This window comes from Rhinoderma darwinii, chromosome 4, assembly GCF_050947455.1.
Source record: "Rhinoderma darwinii isolate aRhiDar2 chromosome 4, aRhiDar2.hap1, whole genome shotgun sequence".
Taxonomy (NCBI): domain Eukaryota; kingdom Metazoa; phylum Chordata; class Amphibia; order Anura; family Rhinodermatidae; genus Rhinoderma; species Rhinoderma darwinii.
Window position 1 is genome coordinate 351,436,661 of NC_134690.1, and position 19,270 is coordinate 351,455,930.

At 40.0% G+C, this 19,270-nt stretch overlaps 1 protein-coding gene across 3 annotated transcripts in view; it reads left to right on the forward strand.

Annotated features, from left to right (window-relative positions):
* DTD1 (D-aminoacyl-tRNA deacylase 1) overlaps positions 1-19,270 on the forward strand; it is a 130,948-nt gene that overhangs the window by 83,680 nt on the left and 27,998 nt on the right. The window contains exon 5 of one of the 3 annotated variants that reach the window (XR_012883600.1): positions 5,972-6,166. The exons of the other annotated variants lie outside the window; for them this stretch is intronic. The gene's annotated coding sequence lies outside the window, so the exon portion shown is untranslated. The remainder of the gene's footprint in view (positions 1-5,971; positions 6,167-19,270) is intronic. 3 annotated transcript variants of the gene reach the window in all.

Sequence of the window (19,270 nt, forward strand, 5' to 3'; positions counted from 1 at the left end):
TACACAGCTGCTATTATTTAAAGTGATTATGAGTAACCCCATATAAAGTTCAGCTGCTCTATTAGGATTTTCCAGACATTTTCTTTGTTGCATGTGACCGCAAAAGCCATGGTTCGTAAAGAGCTTAGAAAACATCAAAGGGATCTAAGTGTTGAAAGGCATCAGTCAGGAGAAGGGTACCAAAGCATTTACAAGGCATTAGATATACCATGGAACACCGTGAAGCTGGTCATCAAGAAGTGGATTACATTTGGCACAACAGTGACATTACCAAGAACTGGACGTCCCTCAAAACTTGATGAAAAAACAAGACGAAAATTGGTCCGGGAAGCTACCAAGAGGCCTATAGCAACATTAAAGGAGCTGCAGGACTTTCTTGCAGGTACTGGTTGTGTAGTGCATGTGACAACAATCTCCCGTATTCTTCATATGTCTGGGCTGTGGGGTCGGGTAGCAAGACGGAAGCCTTTTCTAACAAAGAAAAACATCCAAGCCTGGCTATGTTTTGCAAAGACCTACATCAAGTCTGCCAAAAGCATGTGGGAAAATGTGTTATGGTCTGATGATTCCAAGGTTGAACTTTTTGGCCATAATTCCATACCCACAGTGAAGCATGGTGAAAGCAGCATTATGATTTGGGGCTGTTTTTCTGCAGCTGGAACTGGGGCTTTAGTCAAGGTGAAGGGAATTATGAACAGTTCAAAATATCAGTCAATATTGGCACAAAACCCGCAGGCCTCGGCTAAAATGAATGGGATGAAGAGGAATTTCACCTTTCAGCACGACAACGACCCAAAACATACCTCCAAATCAACAAAAGAATGGCTTCACCAGAAGAAGATCAAAATTTTGAAATGGCCCAGCCAGAGCCCAGACCTGAATCCCATTGAAAATCTGTGGGGTGACCTGAAGAGGGCTGTACACAGGAGATGCCCTCGCAATCTTGTTTTTCAATGGAATTGTACAGATTATAGGTAACATTAAAGGTGGAAAAAGTTCTTTAAATGATTCATCTTGTACTGACTTTGTAACATGACAAAAACCTGGCGTTTTAACAGGGGTGTGTAGACTTTTTATGTCCACTGTATATGTATGTATGTGTGTGTGTTCATGTGTGTGTATATATATGGTGTATATATGTGGTGCTGTGTCCTCCTTGACTATGTGTATATATATATATATATATATATATATATATATATATATATATATATATATATATATGAGAGAGAGAGATTTTTTTGTTTTTATTATTTTTTGGTGGGAAAAGTTTGAGTAATTTATTAATTTAACTCTCTTCGCATTCTGGGCTTAAGAGTCCAGTGGGTGGTCCTACACAGTCATTGACAGCCCTCCCTGTACTGTAGGACCCCCAACTATACTTTTAAGCCAAGAATGGGCAGAGTTCTAAATTACTGAATCTTTTCCCACAAAAATATATATCAATCTGCTCAGCTCCCCTTGCTCTATAACATGCTGCCTACAGATTGGAATATATTTTCATTGTGACAAGTTTCCATTAAAGAGTAACTGCACTTTTAAAAAACTTTTGAGACATATACGAAGTTTAATCGGTGGAGGGCCAAGTGCTGAGAGCGTTGATTTTGGCTGTGATCGGCGCTCATTTTTAGGCTAAAAACGGTCTCCTAGACATTTTATGTGAGCCTTCAGCCTAACACGGAGCGTTGATCACATCCAAAGGTGCAGAGCACTTAGCTGAGCATTACAGCGACGGCCATGGTGGTCTCCGCAGCAGACTCTCACAGATTTAAAACTTCTGATATGTCTCTTCAAAATACCAAAAGTTTTTTGAAAATGCAGATATTCTTTAGAGAGGCTCTGTCACCAGATTCTCAAACCCCTATCTCCTATTGCATGGGATCGGCGCTGCAATGTAGATAACAGTAAAGTTTTGTTTTTTTTAAAAACGTTCATTTTTGGCCAAGTTATGAGCTATTTTATATATATATGCAAATGAGGTTTGAAATGGACAACTGGGCGTTTTTTTTCCGTTATGTCCAACTGGGCGTGTATTGTGTTTTTAACTGGGCGTGTTTACGTGTATGACGTTGACCAATCAGTGACCAGTCAGCATCATACTCTCCTCTACATTGATTTACACAGCAGCGATGTGCAGCCACATAAACAGAGATTAACGTTAATCAAGTGTCCTGATAATGAATACACATGAAATCCAGCCTGGACGTCATGTGTATTCAGAATCCTGACACTTCTGACTCTTTTCTTTGAGATTTCTAGCAAGAGATTACGGAGGTAAACGAGATTTAGTTTCTCTTGCTGGAAATCTCACAGAAAAGATTCAGAAGTGTCCTGATAATGAATACACATGATCATCCAGCCTGGACGTCATGTGTATTCAGAATCCTGACGCTTCTGAATGTACCTGAAAATATGAACTTTGTCAAATATGATTATCTTTGAAAAACTGGCGTTACTTTTGCGGCAATTTCAAATATTCGGAATGGCAAAAAATGCAACAAAACCGTGACACATAAGACATCCTACATATTTTGTTGTGACTGTTTCATTATTATTATTATATGAAAAATCAAAACTGCTATGGGACTACTATTAACATGAAATAGTTCTTAGAAAAGCAACTCCGTGCAGTGCGTTTATATAGATTGTCTATTGAATACAAATATTTTATCACGAATATATTTTGCAAACATCTGGCTAGCGTAGAAAGACTAGTACGGGGTCTGACGTACAACCCTACCTGCTGGTCTGGCCCATGTAGGACTGTTGCGATCCTCTGCCTTTCAGTCACATGCAGTTGAGGTGATTGCCCGTCTACACATCAGGAAGTAGGAAGGCGTCTTAGTGGAGAGAAAGAACACTACTCAGATGGGTAGTGCAGAATTCTGTGATTTTGAGTATTGATTGAATTTCGGACTGCCGCTTTTAATTGACTATTAACCACAGCCTTCAGGTCATTCTATAAATACTCCCTTGCCTGAAGGAAATGATTCCTGCCGCTGCGATGTATTACGTAAGTTCTGTTTATGCAATTCCCTAATGTAGTCTTTAATGTATTTCTAAGGTAGAGTTTCTCTTTAAATGTCGCCAGACTCCTCATCTTTCAATACCTGTGCATTAGCATTTCCTCTTTGACTTTTTAGATCCATTTTAAATGCAAATTTAATATGTAAACTAGCAGATGTCAAAAAAATTATACATTCAAATTTTATTCCGGAACTGCCATATGACTGCCACTCTAGTATATTTTCGTCCCCTTATTTTAAGCAGGTGAAAAAGTTTACAATTAAGTTAAAATATCAAGGTTTCAAAATACAGTTGACTATAGGCCTGTACAGTGGTTGCATAGACAGTGGAGCGCATTAACTAGTAAAAGTACGCCAGTTTCCAAACAAATCACAGAGAAAAGAACTATATTAATTTAAAATCCCTGAAAAGGCCATACTTACTCAAAATGACAGGTTCACACACCGATTCCCAACAGGATGCAGACAAGCCACAATGCTACATAGAGGGATATTGCTCAGGCGCAATATTCTAATGAACAGCCACTCTCATGCCTCCTATTCATGAGGGGAGTGGCTGCCTAGTATTCTCATTGCACACAGATATAGCTTCTATAAGTGGGCCAGTTACATGTAGTGCACCATGCTGGGATACAGCCTATTAGTTACGCCCATACTATTAGATCAGACGGGCTGCCCAGTACCTTCTAAGTGTGAAACACTATTCTCCCCCAACATTACAAGGCCTGGCTGAATCCTGAAAAGATATCCATGATAAATTATAAATATCCATGATAAACATGAGGTATTCGTTGATGTTTTGGTCAAAATACGCAAGCTCACAACTCGCGTCAAGTGTCCTCATCGTCTTTTGTGTTCTCACACTCCTATTACAAACAAATCACAGAGAAAATAACTACCGTATTTTTCGGACTATAAGATGCAGTTTTTAGCAAGGATAAATCTTGCTAAAAAGTCCCTGCGTCTTCTAGTCCGCAGTCAAGGGACCTGGCATCACCGGGCGCCATGACCGCTTCATTACTTAACCCCTTCCCGACACATGACGTGCCGGCACATCATGGAGCTGGAGGTGGATGATGTATGGAGCGGGCTCACGCTCTGAACCCGCTCCATACACTGCATGTGTCAGCATCTGACACGCCGCTCTAACGGCCAGGGACAGAAATGTTGCTGTTCCTGGCTGTTTAAATGGTTTTTGCCATAAAACACATGTATCCCCTATTTACAGGATAGGGGATACATGTGTGATCGATAAGGAGAATGGGGACCGAAAGTTACCAAGAGCACTGCGTGAGAAGATGTAACTTCCGCGTTCTGTGTCCGGCAGCTTCATCGAGATCAATGGGATTCTTCTGCGCATGCGCGAGCGGCTCTCCATTGATCTCTATGGAGCTGCGGAACAGATAAGCCGGACACAGAACCCGGAAGTCCAGGCTTCTCATGCAGCGCTTTGGGGGACTTTCGCTCCCCTGTTCTCCTTATTGCTGGGGGTCCCAGCGGTCGGACTCCCAGCGATCTCACATGTAGCCCCTATTCTGTGGATAGGGGATACATGTGTTTTATGGCAAACCCCTTTAACTAGTTAAATTCAATGGTCAATAGTGACCGTGGCATTTATAGGGGTTTTTCTATGAAGGACATTTATGACATGTCCACAGGATAGGTCATAAATGTCAGATGCAGGTCCCACCTCTGGGACCCGCACATATCTCTAGAACTGGGCCCTCTAAACCCCGTTCTAGCTTTCTGTGCTCTCCCGACCATTTGAATACATGTGGAGTAACTCGCTGAGCTACGCTGTTTCCGTAACTCCCATAGAACTGAACAGTAGAACAGAACAGTAGTTACGGAAACAGCGTAGCTCGCATGCTACGCTGCTTCCGTAACTGCCATTCACTACTACGCGAGTTAGGGAAACAGCGTAGTTACGCTGTTTCAGTAACTCCACATGTAACCAAGTGGCCGCTAGTTCAAGTCCCCTAGGGGAACTGATAAAATGTGTGTGTAAAAAAAAAAAATTGTTAGATAAATTTTTAGGAGTGTAAAAAAAACAAACCTTTTTTTCCCCCGAGCACAATGTAAAAAATAAAATAATTTCGTCCTGCAACAAAATAAGCCCTCACACCGCTCAATCGATTAAAAAAATATAAAAAAACGTTTTGGCTCTCAGAATGTGGTGAAACAGAATAGATAATTTTTTAACAAATCATTTTTTTTCTGTTGTCTAAAACCTGGGTGCGTCTTATGGTCAGGTGCGTCTTATAGTCCGAAAAATACGGTATATTAATTTAATATCGCTGAAAAGCCATACTTACTCAAAAGGACAGGTACACAACAGGATTTTTTCTGCCCGTTTCCAGCATAATTGTATTAAAATTAATGTTCGTCCTAAATATCATAAAAGTGCCTGCCTGTTGACATTGTTATTGACCGTTGAAATTAAAATTTTCATCTGTATCATTAACATGCCTTCCAGTCGCAAAAGTGCAACTGATTTTCAGTCGGGTCGCTGTATTGTCGTTTAGGTTGTGACAAACCCCAATTGTTTCTGTGGGACTCCAGATAATGCCAAAGTGCTTGCAGGTTGTCCCAATTGTTGCTTTGCAGATGTATCCACAAAATCCAGACTATCCTATAACACTGTTGTAATATCCGACTATCCTCTTTTCTAACAGGAGAGGCCCCGTCCTCTCACTGTTACTGGTCCCTGGCTACTGAGTTATGAGGTGGCCCAGAGTACGGAAACAGTCGAGCTTACGAAGATACGGTTTTTCTGTAACTCCCAAAGAAGTTAATAGCACAAATAGTACATCGCACAATGTTGGCAAGGCTGGGGGCATGTATTTGGCCCCGAGGCTGCCATAACAATGGAGGCTGATGACAGAGGGGTCTCCCCCCCTATCTAGCTGCTTAGTTATTACGTTTTATGATTTTTTTTCTATTAGGTGACCAACCCCTATAAAGGATCCCTGACAGACTATCTTTGGACCCGTGTAAGACAAACCCGGCCCAGTGTCATGGCTTTCGTCCTGAATGTACACTACGACACAGACGTGAACAGAGCCGTACTAGTCAAATGAACCATATTTTGGCTAGCAAATATTCTAGGTCTTTGTCCAGCTTAAAATGTGAAGCATAACGTAAGTGTTACCCCTGTTGTATTGGCCTTTTAAAATGTGATTTGTCACTTCTGTACATATAAACAATTTTATCTTACACATATTGAGTGTGTGTGAAAAAAAAAATGATTCTCCCATAATCATAAAAATCCTTGCCCAAACATAGCCAGTGCTTCTCTAGATGACATACGACTTTGGGTTGGCTGAAGGTATGCTTCTTCCTGAGGAGGCAAGGGAAGATGCCAGAAACCTCCTGTGACCATTATCTAAATGGAAAATCAGACTGTAAAAAAAATCCAACCTTTTCCATTTCATCAACCCCCACCACACACGCACTTCCGCCTCGAAGTATTGGAACCCCAAGGTGTTTGACGGGCCTCATAGACATTAGATTGACATCAGTAACACAAAAAAAGAGAATCTATATCCTGTAAATAATATTATCACTATGATTATTATTATTATTATTAGCATCATCTAGCTAGGGGGCTCAGCAGTGTTGTCTTGTATACTAAAATCTGCATGGAGTATGTATGTTTTCCCAGTGTGTGCGTGGGTTTCCTCACACACTCCAAAAACACACTGATAAGTTAAACTAGCTTCTTATGAAATCGGTCCATGTGTGTTCATACGAAAAAGAGAAATTAGATTGGTCAACCCTATTGGGGACAAGGATTCGTGTGATATAATCTCTGTAAAATCCAAACAAATGGTGTGACCAATAAAGCATCCACACAACCTACAAGAATGTTCACACAAAATATTTATTTAAGTAATGTATTTTTAAAACATCAATAAAAAGGAGGAACAGTACAAACACCAATTGGAATAGCTGTCTGGTCTCGTATGTATATACCCAATCCTATAAGATTAAACAAAGTAAGTATGCCGCCTAGTATAATATATAGGATAGATATAAGAAGCCTAATGGGATTTGGTTATGGCAATCAAATATCAGGAGATACAACCTCATATTAGTGCGGGTAAAAAATTGGTAGGACTCAGACATGCGCCTCGCGGTCTAGTGACTATCTCCATTATAGTTGTGCATCAGTGATTCTAGTCACATAAAACCCAAGAGGTTGTTATAGTACAAGTTACAGATAAAAGACGGAATCAATAATCATTTACTACAAAGGGACATACGGACCAGAATAACTTACTTGCACAACGCACGTTTCACCGTTGCTTCTTCTGCGGTGAAAATTTTAAAATGATTACCTTTCCACTGTACTCGGCTGTTTCCGTCAGTCCTCTAGACTTTGAATAAAGTAGCAGCACGCAAGCTCGATCGGCGCATTCTCTACCACAGTGAGGAGAAACATTCGGTTCAGAACATCGTTCTCACAATCGGTGGGGCCCCCAGCGATCAGTCAATTTTTTTATTCTGAAAATAGCCCTTTAACTATGTTGGGGATAGTCACTAGGATATATAATGAGTGAGTCCTACCTGATTTTTACCTGCACTCCTGATATTTGATTGTCATAACCAAACCCCACTAGGCATTTTATATCTATCTTGTATATGACTAGGCGGCATACTTACTTGTACAGCTTTATAGGTTTTGTTATAGACATACAAGACCAGACCGCTATTACAATTGGTGTATGTACGGTTTCTCTTTTTTATTGACATTTTAAAAATCTCTGTTCGACGCTGCATAATATGCTGGAACAGGAAATAAATAAAAAACGAGAAATAGATATGAATATATTTTTTAAACATAGGAACTACCAAGTTTTTATTAAAAACCATATACAACATGGCTCCTTGGAACAGAACAGAGGAAGTCGGCAGAATTTGGTAATTTTATTTTACATTAGTTTGTTTTTTACAATTTAGGAGTCAAAACTCTGCTCTTGAATGACATTTTACAATATTCTACGTAAAAATGTAATTGGCCACACGAAGATGAACATGAAGGTGGATATCCCAAAAATGCACGAGATGGAATTACCCCTTTATTATACCATATATCTTCTTGCAACTAAAATTACAGAATCCTGTGCCACTTTCTCCAACATGCGCAACTGGGCGCTAGTATGCGGTGTGCCAGTGCTAATAAATCTCCCCCAGTATGCTGCGACCTTAAACACCTATTCATTACTATATTTTGTTCTGTTGTTATTACAAGATACATTATGACAAGACACGTGGTCTATTCCAAGCTTGTAATTCGTCTTGTGCTGCATGTAATTATTTTAACAAGATAATTTATACCAAGATGTCATTTTATTTTGTTATGCATTTATTTATTGCATTTACGTAGCACATCAAAAATAAAAGTAGGTCGTTGTGAGCCTGTAATTTAGGTCTAGGCTTCACAGAACATGAAGGGGGGGGGGGGAGTATTCAAGCTGCTGTTGCAATCATTTCTAAGGATAAAGCTCAACAGCTGGGATGTTTGTAAAAAAAAAACAAAGATAATCCTGCCAGTTTTTATGCAAACACCTTGGCATAGATATTATACGTTGCCATTCCTTCATTATATCAGATCAATATTGCTCGCTGTTTGAGTGTGTGGTGCAATGTCTATATAGTATTGTCACTCTGAGCGGAGTCCCATATTTCATTGACAAACACAAATCCTTGGCATTGAGTTCTAAACGTTGATTAGAGGCGTCCCATAACAGATGTTTCTCCAAGCAAATGCAAATCTTTCTGTATTTTTGTATGGAATTGTAATAAAAAGCTGACCAGTAATTGTCAAATGCTGTAGTACAATGTGCATATGACGGATGCCGATAATAAGGGGCGCTCAGTGTGACCATGTAGTGTGTGCTCCCACTCTATAGAGGTGCATGGCAGTGAATGTGCCTTAACTCCTTCCCTTCGTAAACCACTTTCAGATTTTTATTTTATTTTTTTCCTCCCCACCTTCCAAAAGCCATAACTTTTTTTCTCTTTTCCGTCGATATAGTCCTATACTATACTAATTTATTGCAGTATGTCGTCTTTCTGACAGGCTTCTATTTTTAGTTCTTTTTTTTTACACCAGAAAACTGGCGTAGATGGTCTACTAAATTCCCCCCCATAAGATTTTTGCTTAGGGGAAATATATCAGTGTTGTTCACATCTGCGTCATGCCTTTTTGTCGGTGGTTCTATTGAGGTTTCTGTCACTTTTGACACCAAGAATAGTGTGGCATGCACCGCTATTCTTGGCGTTAAATAGATAAAAACCTTAAGGTCCATTCACACGTTGCGGTTGAGGTGCTGTTAGAACCTAATAGAAAATCCGGACCTGAAAACGACGTGCAGTTTGACATCATTTTGGTGCGTTTTTCATTGGAGTTTTTACCGCATCCGCACTGAAAGACTCCTCAAATCGCTGTAACAATACATGTGGTTTTCTGATGTGGTTCTAACCGCGTTTCTGAAACCGCAAGAAACTGTAAATTAACTTGTATCATCATCACTTATCTTGATATCGTCCACTTTCTGTTCAAATGTCTGTGCTGTGTAAAGAACCTTGCTGTGTCCCTACTATGTAAGATGGCGGCGGTCACGTGGATAATTTATATGCTTCAGATGTGTTCGACCGCGGATGGCCTCGGCCCAATTCCGCTAACCTTCGAGCGGCAGAAATGGCACAAGTCACAATTTTCACTGCAAATTGCAACTTTTGTGTCGTTTCTACGCCAGAATAATTCTGAACAAAAGTTTATATATTCCCCTCATTGCCTTTTTCACCTGATTTAATGTGTACATTCTAGGACAGTTAAAGTGGCACAAATAGCTGTGCTTATCTAGTGAATGTTTATGTTACATAGGAAATAAATGGCTGCAGGAATAGTCCAAGAATGATGTTTATCCGCTGATTAATTACAGACCTTTCTGACATAAGTACAGATATTTATATATCCTTATAGTAAGTGTGGTCTGCTGGCAGGGTTATTCAGCCACTTTACGTCTGAGGTATCATTAGCATGATGTTTCCTTGTCATTCTGGAACTATTCATTTGTCAGTGTTGGCTCTTTACATTGGAATTCCACTAATGAAACAAACATTGTATGACACATAGAGGTTACATTTATGGACTGCCAGGAAAGCTTAGCCACCTAATCAGTATATCTAACACAATGAAGAGTAGTAGATTATGTTTAGAATCAAGAAAATGGTCTGCATTATAAAGGTATGGTACCATGCACATGGACACGGTCCTGTCTACATATTTCTTCTGTTTGTCACCCTTAGGCTAAGTTCACAGGTAGAGTAAATACTGCATAATTTCCATTTTCGCAAGAGAAATTGACATGCTGCAGACTAAGAAGAGTTTTTTTTATATAAAACTTTGCTCCAAATTTGCTGCGTAGACTTTTGGGGAGATTTATTACGACTATGCCAGTCCTACTAAAAAGCCATCTGGATTAAGACGCTTAATAAATTTGTCACATCTTTGGTTGTCCGTACGACACTAATGAAAGGTACACCAGCCAATAGCTGGTTTAAATTTCCACTATAGTTTATACCAGTTTTTGGTGTAAATAATAGTAAATACGTTGGGTCGTGGTGACCACGCCCCCTACAGTAACTGGATATGTCATAAATGTCAGATAGATGCGGGTCCCACCTCTGGGACACGAACCTACCTCTAGAACGGGCCCCCCTAAACCCCATTCTAGCTTTGTCTGCTATCGCTGACTCCTGGTCACTTTCTGACTTTATAGTCGGGAGTTACGAAAACAGCGCAGCTCGCGGAGCTATGCTGTTTCCGTTACTCCCATAGTAGTGAATAGCAGTTACGAAAGCAGCGTAGCGGTTTCCATAACTACCATTCAATTATATGAGGCTTACGAAAACAGCGTAGCTCAGCGAGTTAGGCTGTTTTCACCTTCATGGTTGGAAATCGGCCAACACACACACAGGTAGAACAGGGTTTAGGGGCCCCGTTCTAGAGATATTTGCGGACCCCTCATGGAAAAACCCCTTTAAGCTCCACCCATTTTTGTAAAGTAGCAAGAGCAGGGGAAATGGCCCGAAAGTTAAAAAATGTTTACGACTTTTGGGCCATTTGTGACATTTCTACGTCAGAAAAGTGACATAAAAACGTTGTTAATTTTCCCCCATAGAGTTCTATTACAATATTTTTTCTACCTCCAGCTACCACTAGGAGGAGCTTAAAAGTTTACTACGTACAACTACATACAACCTGTTCACATCTACGTTGGAGGCTCCGTTAGGGACTTCCATCACAGATCCGGCAGAGGTTACCGGAAACAGTAACGCAGTAACAGTGCCGCCGGCACCTATTAAAGTCAATGGATTCTGTCGGCCGCCGGTGGTGTCTGTGTTGCAACGGAATCATTGCGTCCGGCATTCCATTGTTCTGCTCCTCTAAAGAAGCAGAACAAGGGAATGCCCTGACGCAGATGTGAACAGGACCTTACTCATTGGCCTCCATAATAAAAGAAAATACAATTAGTCCAAAAGCAAAAATAAAATCGAATTATAAACTACAGATATAGTGAGTTTGTCACAGTGGGAAAGACCGGCATTTTTCCTGTGCAAGGTTTTTGAGCTCCTTGCTACTCAACGGCCAATTTGTCAAGCAAGCGCCCCTTTTTTAGGAAATTGGTGGGCGTCCATTTATTCTGACCCCCATTGCTCAGTGCATTAAAGGGTTTTACAGCTTTAGTTTAATAAAGCTTAATCGCTTTTTAAGTAAAAAGTAATGGAACTTTCTAATATACATTGAGGGATGTTGTTAAACCATCTATGCCTGAAAGGTTAGGTATGCTTTAACCCCTTGCCGCAAATAACGCCCTGAGGATGAAGCGGGCACAGGAGCTGTGCGCGCTTCATCTTCAGTGGGTGTAGGCTGTAATATACAGCCAACATCCCACTGCAACGGCGGCGATCACAGTTCTCTCCAATCACCGCCGTTTAACCCCTTAAATGCCGCTGTCAATTGCTATGGCAACCAGGAAGCCTAGCAACGGCTTCCTGGTTGCCAGGTACGGAAGCCTATTAGGTCCTGCCCAAGGCAGGACGTAATAGGCTTAAAGAGGCTCTGTCACCACATTATAAGTGCCTATCTCCTACATAATGTGATCGACGCTGTAATGTAGATAACAGTGGTTTTTATTTTGAAAAACTATCATTTTTTAGCACGTAATGAGCAATTTTAGATTTATGCTAATTCGTTTCTTAATGCCCAACTGGGCGGTTTTTAACTTTTGACCAAGTGTGCGTTGTAAAGAGAAGTGTATGACGCTGACCAATCAGCGTCATACACTTCTCTCCATGTCCATTTGTACTCAGCACAGCGTGATCTTTCGAGATCATTCTGTGCTGTCAAATACACCCACTTTAACTTTACTGAAGTGTCTTGAGAGTGAATAGACATTGCCTCCAGCCAGGACGTGATGTCTTTTCACACTTCGGACACTTCGATAAAGTTTGTCTGGGACTTAATCACTGGACAGCGTGATCTCGCGAGATCACGCTGTGAATGACAGCACGTCGTGATCTCGCTGTGCTGTATGAGTAAGTAAGTCCCACACAAACTTTACCGACGTGTCGGAAGTGTGACTAGACATCTCGTCTTGGCTGGAGGCAATATCTATTCACTCTCAAGACACTTCAGTAAAGTTAATGTGGGTGTATGTGGCAGCACAGCGTGATCTCGCAAGATGACGCTGTGCTGAGTACAAATGGACATGAATGGAGATAAGTATATGACGCTGATTGGTCAGCGTCATACACTTCTCTTCAGAACGCCCACTTAGGCATTAAGAAACGAATTAGCATAAATGTAAAATTACTCATAACTTGCTCAAAAATGATCGTTTTTCAAAATAAAAACCACTGTTACCTACATTATAGCGCCAATCAGATTATGTAGGAGATAGGGCCCTTATAATGTGGTGACAGAACCTCTTTAACTGTCAGTTGTAAAATAAAATACAATACACTGCACTATATAAGTACATACATAAGTAGTGCAGTGTATTGTACTGGGGATCAGAAGAGCAGATCTTCAAGTCCCCTAGTAAGTGTAAAAAAAAAAAGTGAAAAAAAGTTTTGAATAAAAGTTTTAACGTAATAAAAACAATAAATCGCCATTTTTCCCTGATCAAGTCCTTTATAATTAGAAAAAAAACTAGAAAAAAACTATACATAATAGATATCGCTGCGTTCGTATCGGCCCGACCTATAAAAAAATATTATTTATCCTGCACGGTGAACACCGTAAAAAAATAAAAATAAAAAGCAACGGCAGAATTTCCTTTTTTGGTCACGTTTTCAAAAAAATGGATTACAAAGTGATCAAAAAGCTGCAATGACCCCAAAATGGTACCAATAAAAACTACAGTTCGTCACGCAAAAAACAAGCCCTCACACAGCTCCGTCGACAAAAAAAAAAAAAGTTATGGCTCTCAGGATAGGAAAACATTTTCTTTACAAAAAAGTGTTTTTATTGTCTAAAAATAGTAAAACATATAAAAACGATATAAATTTAGTATTGCCATAATCGTATCGAACCGCAGAATAAAGTATACATGTTGTTTATGCTGCACAGAGAACGCCGTTAAAAATGTAAAAACAAAAAGTTTGACAGTTTTTTGGTCTCCTCACCTCCCAAAAAATATTGAATAAAAACTGATCAAAAAAATCGCATGTACCCCAAAATTATAGTGATAAAAAGTACAGCTCGTCCCATGAAAATCACACAGCTCGTCAACGGAAAAAGTTATGACTATCGGAAGCAATAATGCAAAACGACAGCCCAGACTAATTTTATATGTGCAGCAGTTCTTCACCTAAAATCCCATGTCATCAATTGCTAGCCCCCACTGGTAAACCCTGTAAATGCAGCGGAAACTATGACATTTTGGGGCCTGTGCTACATATGGGGCTAGTGAAGAAGCCAAAGATTAGGCAATGCTGTAGTGCGGATATTTTATACAATACCACGGACACCCTTTAGAAGTGCGACTCCTGCACCCAAAAATCAGCGTACGTCACTATCCATGGATAATTAATTTTATTATTAATTTACCCCATTATTACATCATCCTATTATGACCTGATGCACTCCGCCCAGCTTACATATACCCTGATGTACTCCGCCCAGCTTACATATACCCTGATGTACTCCGTCCAGCTTACATATATACCCTAATGTACTCTACCTATCTTACATATATACCCTGATGTACTCTGCCTATCTTACATATATACCCTGATGTACTCTGCCCAGCTTACATATACCCTGATATACTCCGCCCAGCTTACATATACCGATGTACTCCGCCCAGCTTACATATACCCTGATGCACTCCGCCAAGATTACATATACCCTGATATACTCCTCACAGCTTACATATACAATGATGTACTCCGCACAGATTACATATGTCCCCACATTATAAGATGAAATACCAAACAAAACTACTACCAAGAAAAATCTGCGCTCCAAAAGCCAAATGGCGGTCCTTGTGAGCCTGATGTGTGCCCAAACAGCAGTTTATAACCACATATGGGTTATTACTGTACTCTGGAGAACCCGATTAACAATTTATGGAGTGTGTGTCTAAAGTGGTACGATCTGAGCACAACACATTGGGCACTGCAATAGCATAACTGTGGAAAATGGCAATTTTTAATCTGGAGCATCCACTGTGTACTAATTTCTACAAAACCTTTGGGGTCAAAATGCTCACTATATTTCTAGATGAATTCCTGGAGGGGAGTAGTTTCCTAAATGGGGTAACTTCTCGGTGGATTTTCACTGTACTGGTACCTCAGCGCAATGCAACATGGCACCAAAAAACAATTTAGTAAAATCTCCAGTCCAAAAACGAAATTGCGCTTTTTCCCTTTAGACCCTTGCCGTGTGTCCAAATGGCAGTTAACAACCACATATGGGGTATTTCCCAACTCAGGAGAAATTGTGTAACACATTTTTGGATGTCTTTTCTCCCGTATTCCTTGTGGAAATGAAAAATTTTGAGCTAAAACTACATATTATTGGGAAAAAATTTTTTTTTCACTTATACGGCCCAATTTAAATAAAATCTAGAAAATAAGTGATCAAAATGCTCACTGCACCTTTAATTGAATTCTTTGAGGGGAATAGTCTCCAAAATGGGAGTTCTTCTGTACTGGTACTTCAGGGGATCTGCAAATGCAACAGAAGTCAAATCCGCAAAATCTGCGCTGCAAAATCTAAACTGTGCTCCTTCCCTTCTGAACCCTGCCATGGGTCCAAACCGCAGTTTATTACCACATATGGGGTATTGCCGTAATGAGGAGAAATTGCTTTAGAAATGTTGGTTAGCTTTTCTCCTTTATTACTTATAAAAATTAGAAAATTCTATGTTTTTTCAGAAAAAAAGCAGATTTTCATTTTCACAGACTAATTCAAATAAATTTAGTAAAAAACCTATGGGGTAAAAATGCTATCTATACCTCTAGAAAAATTCCTTGAGGGGTGTAGTTCCAAAATGGGGTCACTTTTGGGGGGTTTCCACTGTTTAGGTCCCTCCAGTGCATTGCAAACGCGACATGGTACCAAAAACCATTCCAGTAAAATTTGCGCTCCAAAATCCAAATGGCGCTCCTTCCCTTCTGAGCACTGCCGTGGGTCCAAACAGCAGTTTATTACCACGTATGCGGTACTTCTGTAATCGGGAGAAATTGTTTTACAAATGTTGGTTTGCTTTTCTCCTTTATTCCTTGAAAAAATTCTGTTTTTCCAGAAAAAAAGATTTTTATTTTCACAGACTAAGGCCTCATGCACACGACCGTATTTTTTCCCACCCGTAAATACTGGCGTAAATACGGGTCCGGTGTCACACGTATTCCACCCGTTTTGCACCAGTATTTACGAACCCGTGCTCGTAAATATGGGTCCGGTGTCACACGTATTCCACCCGTATTTACGAGCACGTTTTTGGCGGCAAAATAGCACTTCACTAATCGGCAGCCCCTTCTCTCTATCAGTGCAGGATAGAGAGAAGGGACAGCCTTTTCTGTAATAAAAGTTAAAGAAATTCATACTTACCCGGCCGTTGTCTTGGTGACGCGTCCCTCTCTTCACATCCAGCCCGACATCCCTGGATGACGCGGCAGTCCATGTGACCGCTGCAGCCTGTGATTGACCTGTGATTGGCTGCAGCGGTCACATGGCCTGAAACGTCATCCAGGACGTCGGGCCGGATGTCGAGAGAGACGCGTCACCAAGGCAACGGGCGGGAGACCGGACTGGAGGAAGCAGGAAGTTGTCGGTAAGTATGAACGTCTTTTATTTTTATTTTTTACAGGTTTATACTGATCGGTAGTCACTGTCCAGGGTGCTGAAAGAGTTACTGCCGATCAGTTAACTCTTTCAGCTCCCTGGACAGTGACTATTTACTGACGTCGCTTAGCAACGCTGCCGTAATGACGGGTGCACACATGTAGCCACCCGTCATTACGAAAGCTCCATAGACTTCTATGGACTGTCCGTGCCGTTATTACGGCCTGAAATAGGACATGTTCTATCTTTTTCAACGGCACGGGCACCTTCCCGTGAGAAAACGGGAAGGCACCCGTCGCCAATAGAAGTCTATGAGCCCGTTATTAGGGGTCGTAATTACGACCCGTAATAACGGGAGTTTTTACGGTCGTGTGCATGAGGCCTAATTCAAATAAATTTAGCAAAAAACCTGTGGGGTCAAAATGCTAACTATACCCCTAGATACATTCCCTGAGGGATGTAGTTTAAAAAAATGGGGTCACTTTTGGAGGGTTTCCACTGTTTTGGCAGCAGAAGACCTCTTCAAACCTGACATGGTGCCTAAAATATATTCTAGTAAAAAGAAGGCCACAAAATCCACTAGGTGCTCCTTTGTTTCTGAGGCCGACTTTTCAGTCCATTAGCACACTAGGGTCACATGTGGGATATTTCTAAAAACTGCAGAATCTGGGCAATAAATATTGAGATGCATTTCTCGAGTAAAATCTTCTGTGTTACAGTAAAAAATGTATTACAAATTAATTTTAGAAAAAAAAAAGTCAAGTTGTACATTTCACTTCTATTTTGCTTTAATTCCTGTGAAACGCCTAAAGGGTTTAAACACTTTCTGAATGCTGTTTTAAAATACTTTGAGTGGTGCAGTTTTCAAAATGGGGTGTTTTATGGGGGTTTCAAATATATGGGCTCCTAAAAGCCACTTCAGAACTGAACTCCACAGTCCTCTGGAATGTGCTGCCCTGGACAATCAGATTAATTCCCAATATCCACAGTTTTAAATGTGCCCTGAAAACACATCTTTTTAGACAGGCCCATAACATTCCCTAATCTGACTCCTTTCCATGGCCCCCGCTTTAGATTTGTCATCAGAAAAAGATTCCCTCACACTCCTTCTCTTCATGTCCGTCATACACGGATACTGGCTGGTGACCGGCTCATGCAGCTTTATGTGTACCACCGCATGTGTATAAAAAAAAATTGCTGGACCATTGTACAGAACAAACACTGTTACACTTTGTGTCTCCCTTATTTCCTCATAGATTGTAAACTCTTGCGAACAGGGTCCTCACTCCTCTGTTTGAATTGTCACTATGTAATGTCTGATATTGTTTGTTTCATGTTCCCTCTAAATTGTAAAGTGCTGTGTAATATGTTGGCGCTATATAAATAAAGTTTATTATTATTATTAACTCGTCCCTGAAAATATAGTCTTTTGAAATTTTCTTAAAAATGTGAGAAATTGCTGCTAAATTTCTAAGCCTTGTAACATCCTAGAAAAATAAAAGGCAGTTCAAAAAACAATGCCAACATAAAGTAGACATATGCGAAATGTTAATTCGTAACTATTTTGTGTGATTACTATCTGTTTTTCAAGCAGATACATTCCAAAAATTTGAAAAATCATATTTTCTTCAAATTTTCTCGACATTTTGGTGTTTTTCACAAATAAGCAATGAATTTATCTACCAAATTTTACAATAAGTACAATATGTCATGAGAAAACAATCTCCGAATTGCTTGGATAGGTAAAAGCATTCCAAAGTTATTACCACATAAAGTGACACATGTCAGATTTGAAAAAATGGGGCTGGTCCTGAAGGCCAAAATGAGCTTGGTCTTGAAGGGGTTAAACGGTGTGGGTTCAACCACAGGGACCCCAACTGGACAGAACAAAGGCGTTGGGACATTAATGGGTCTGTTCTACAGTACCGGGCACATGGAAAAGAGTGGTGTTGTGTATGGTAACACTATGAAGGGGCCATGGGGTTAGCCAAATCTTTCTCGTTGGTGGTTCCCAGCAGTTGGGACAACCTTATCTTATATTGGACATACCATCAATCTTTAGTCCCACACAAACCCTTTAAATTTAGCTCTGTTACACCTGTATTTTTTCTACTTCAGTAATGGAAAAACCCAGTGTTACTAACATATACATACTAATTTACACTTTAATACCCTGCTCCCTATTGTACTCCTAGAGTAGTTATACTTTCTATGATTGCCTTACTTTATAGCCTTTATTTACGGTAAATTCTTTCATAATTTTTTTTCAATCTCCTTTCTCATCATGACTGGTATTAGAGACCGTTGCAGTGAGTCGGCTTGGATAACTTTAAGGTTAACAGATGTATGTTGTTATAGATATTCTTCCTTGTTAACTTACTGCAACAAGGTGAAAGTCAGGGTTGAAACAAAAAAAAAATTAAAAAAACCCCACCAATTTGCTGAAGGGATGTAAGGACTTCCAAGGGTGGGAGATTCATCAGTGTTTCAGGAGGAGGACAGCACAATTCTAGCTGTGAACCATGCAGGGTGCAAGATTGTAATGGGGAATAAAAAATTAAAACCCTTTGAAAGCATTAGAGTTAATTATGAGAATTTTAAATTGGATCTGCTTATTATTTCTGCAAGAGGATAGAATAGAGCGGCTTTAATGTTTAATGTTCCTTCTGTAATAGAGGACTGAATTGATCTCTTTGGTCCCTTTTTATTTCATTACTGTCCAATCGGAAATAAATTAGATTCTATTTTAAACCCATCTTTTTCAACAAAACAAAGCTGAGTAAGAGCCGCGTAGGGATAACTTTGAGAGTTTTAGAACTTTCCTGTCCTAATGCAGATGTATATGTAATTTTCTAATCTGCAATTGTAAAATGTCAGA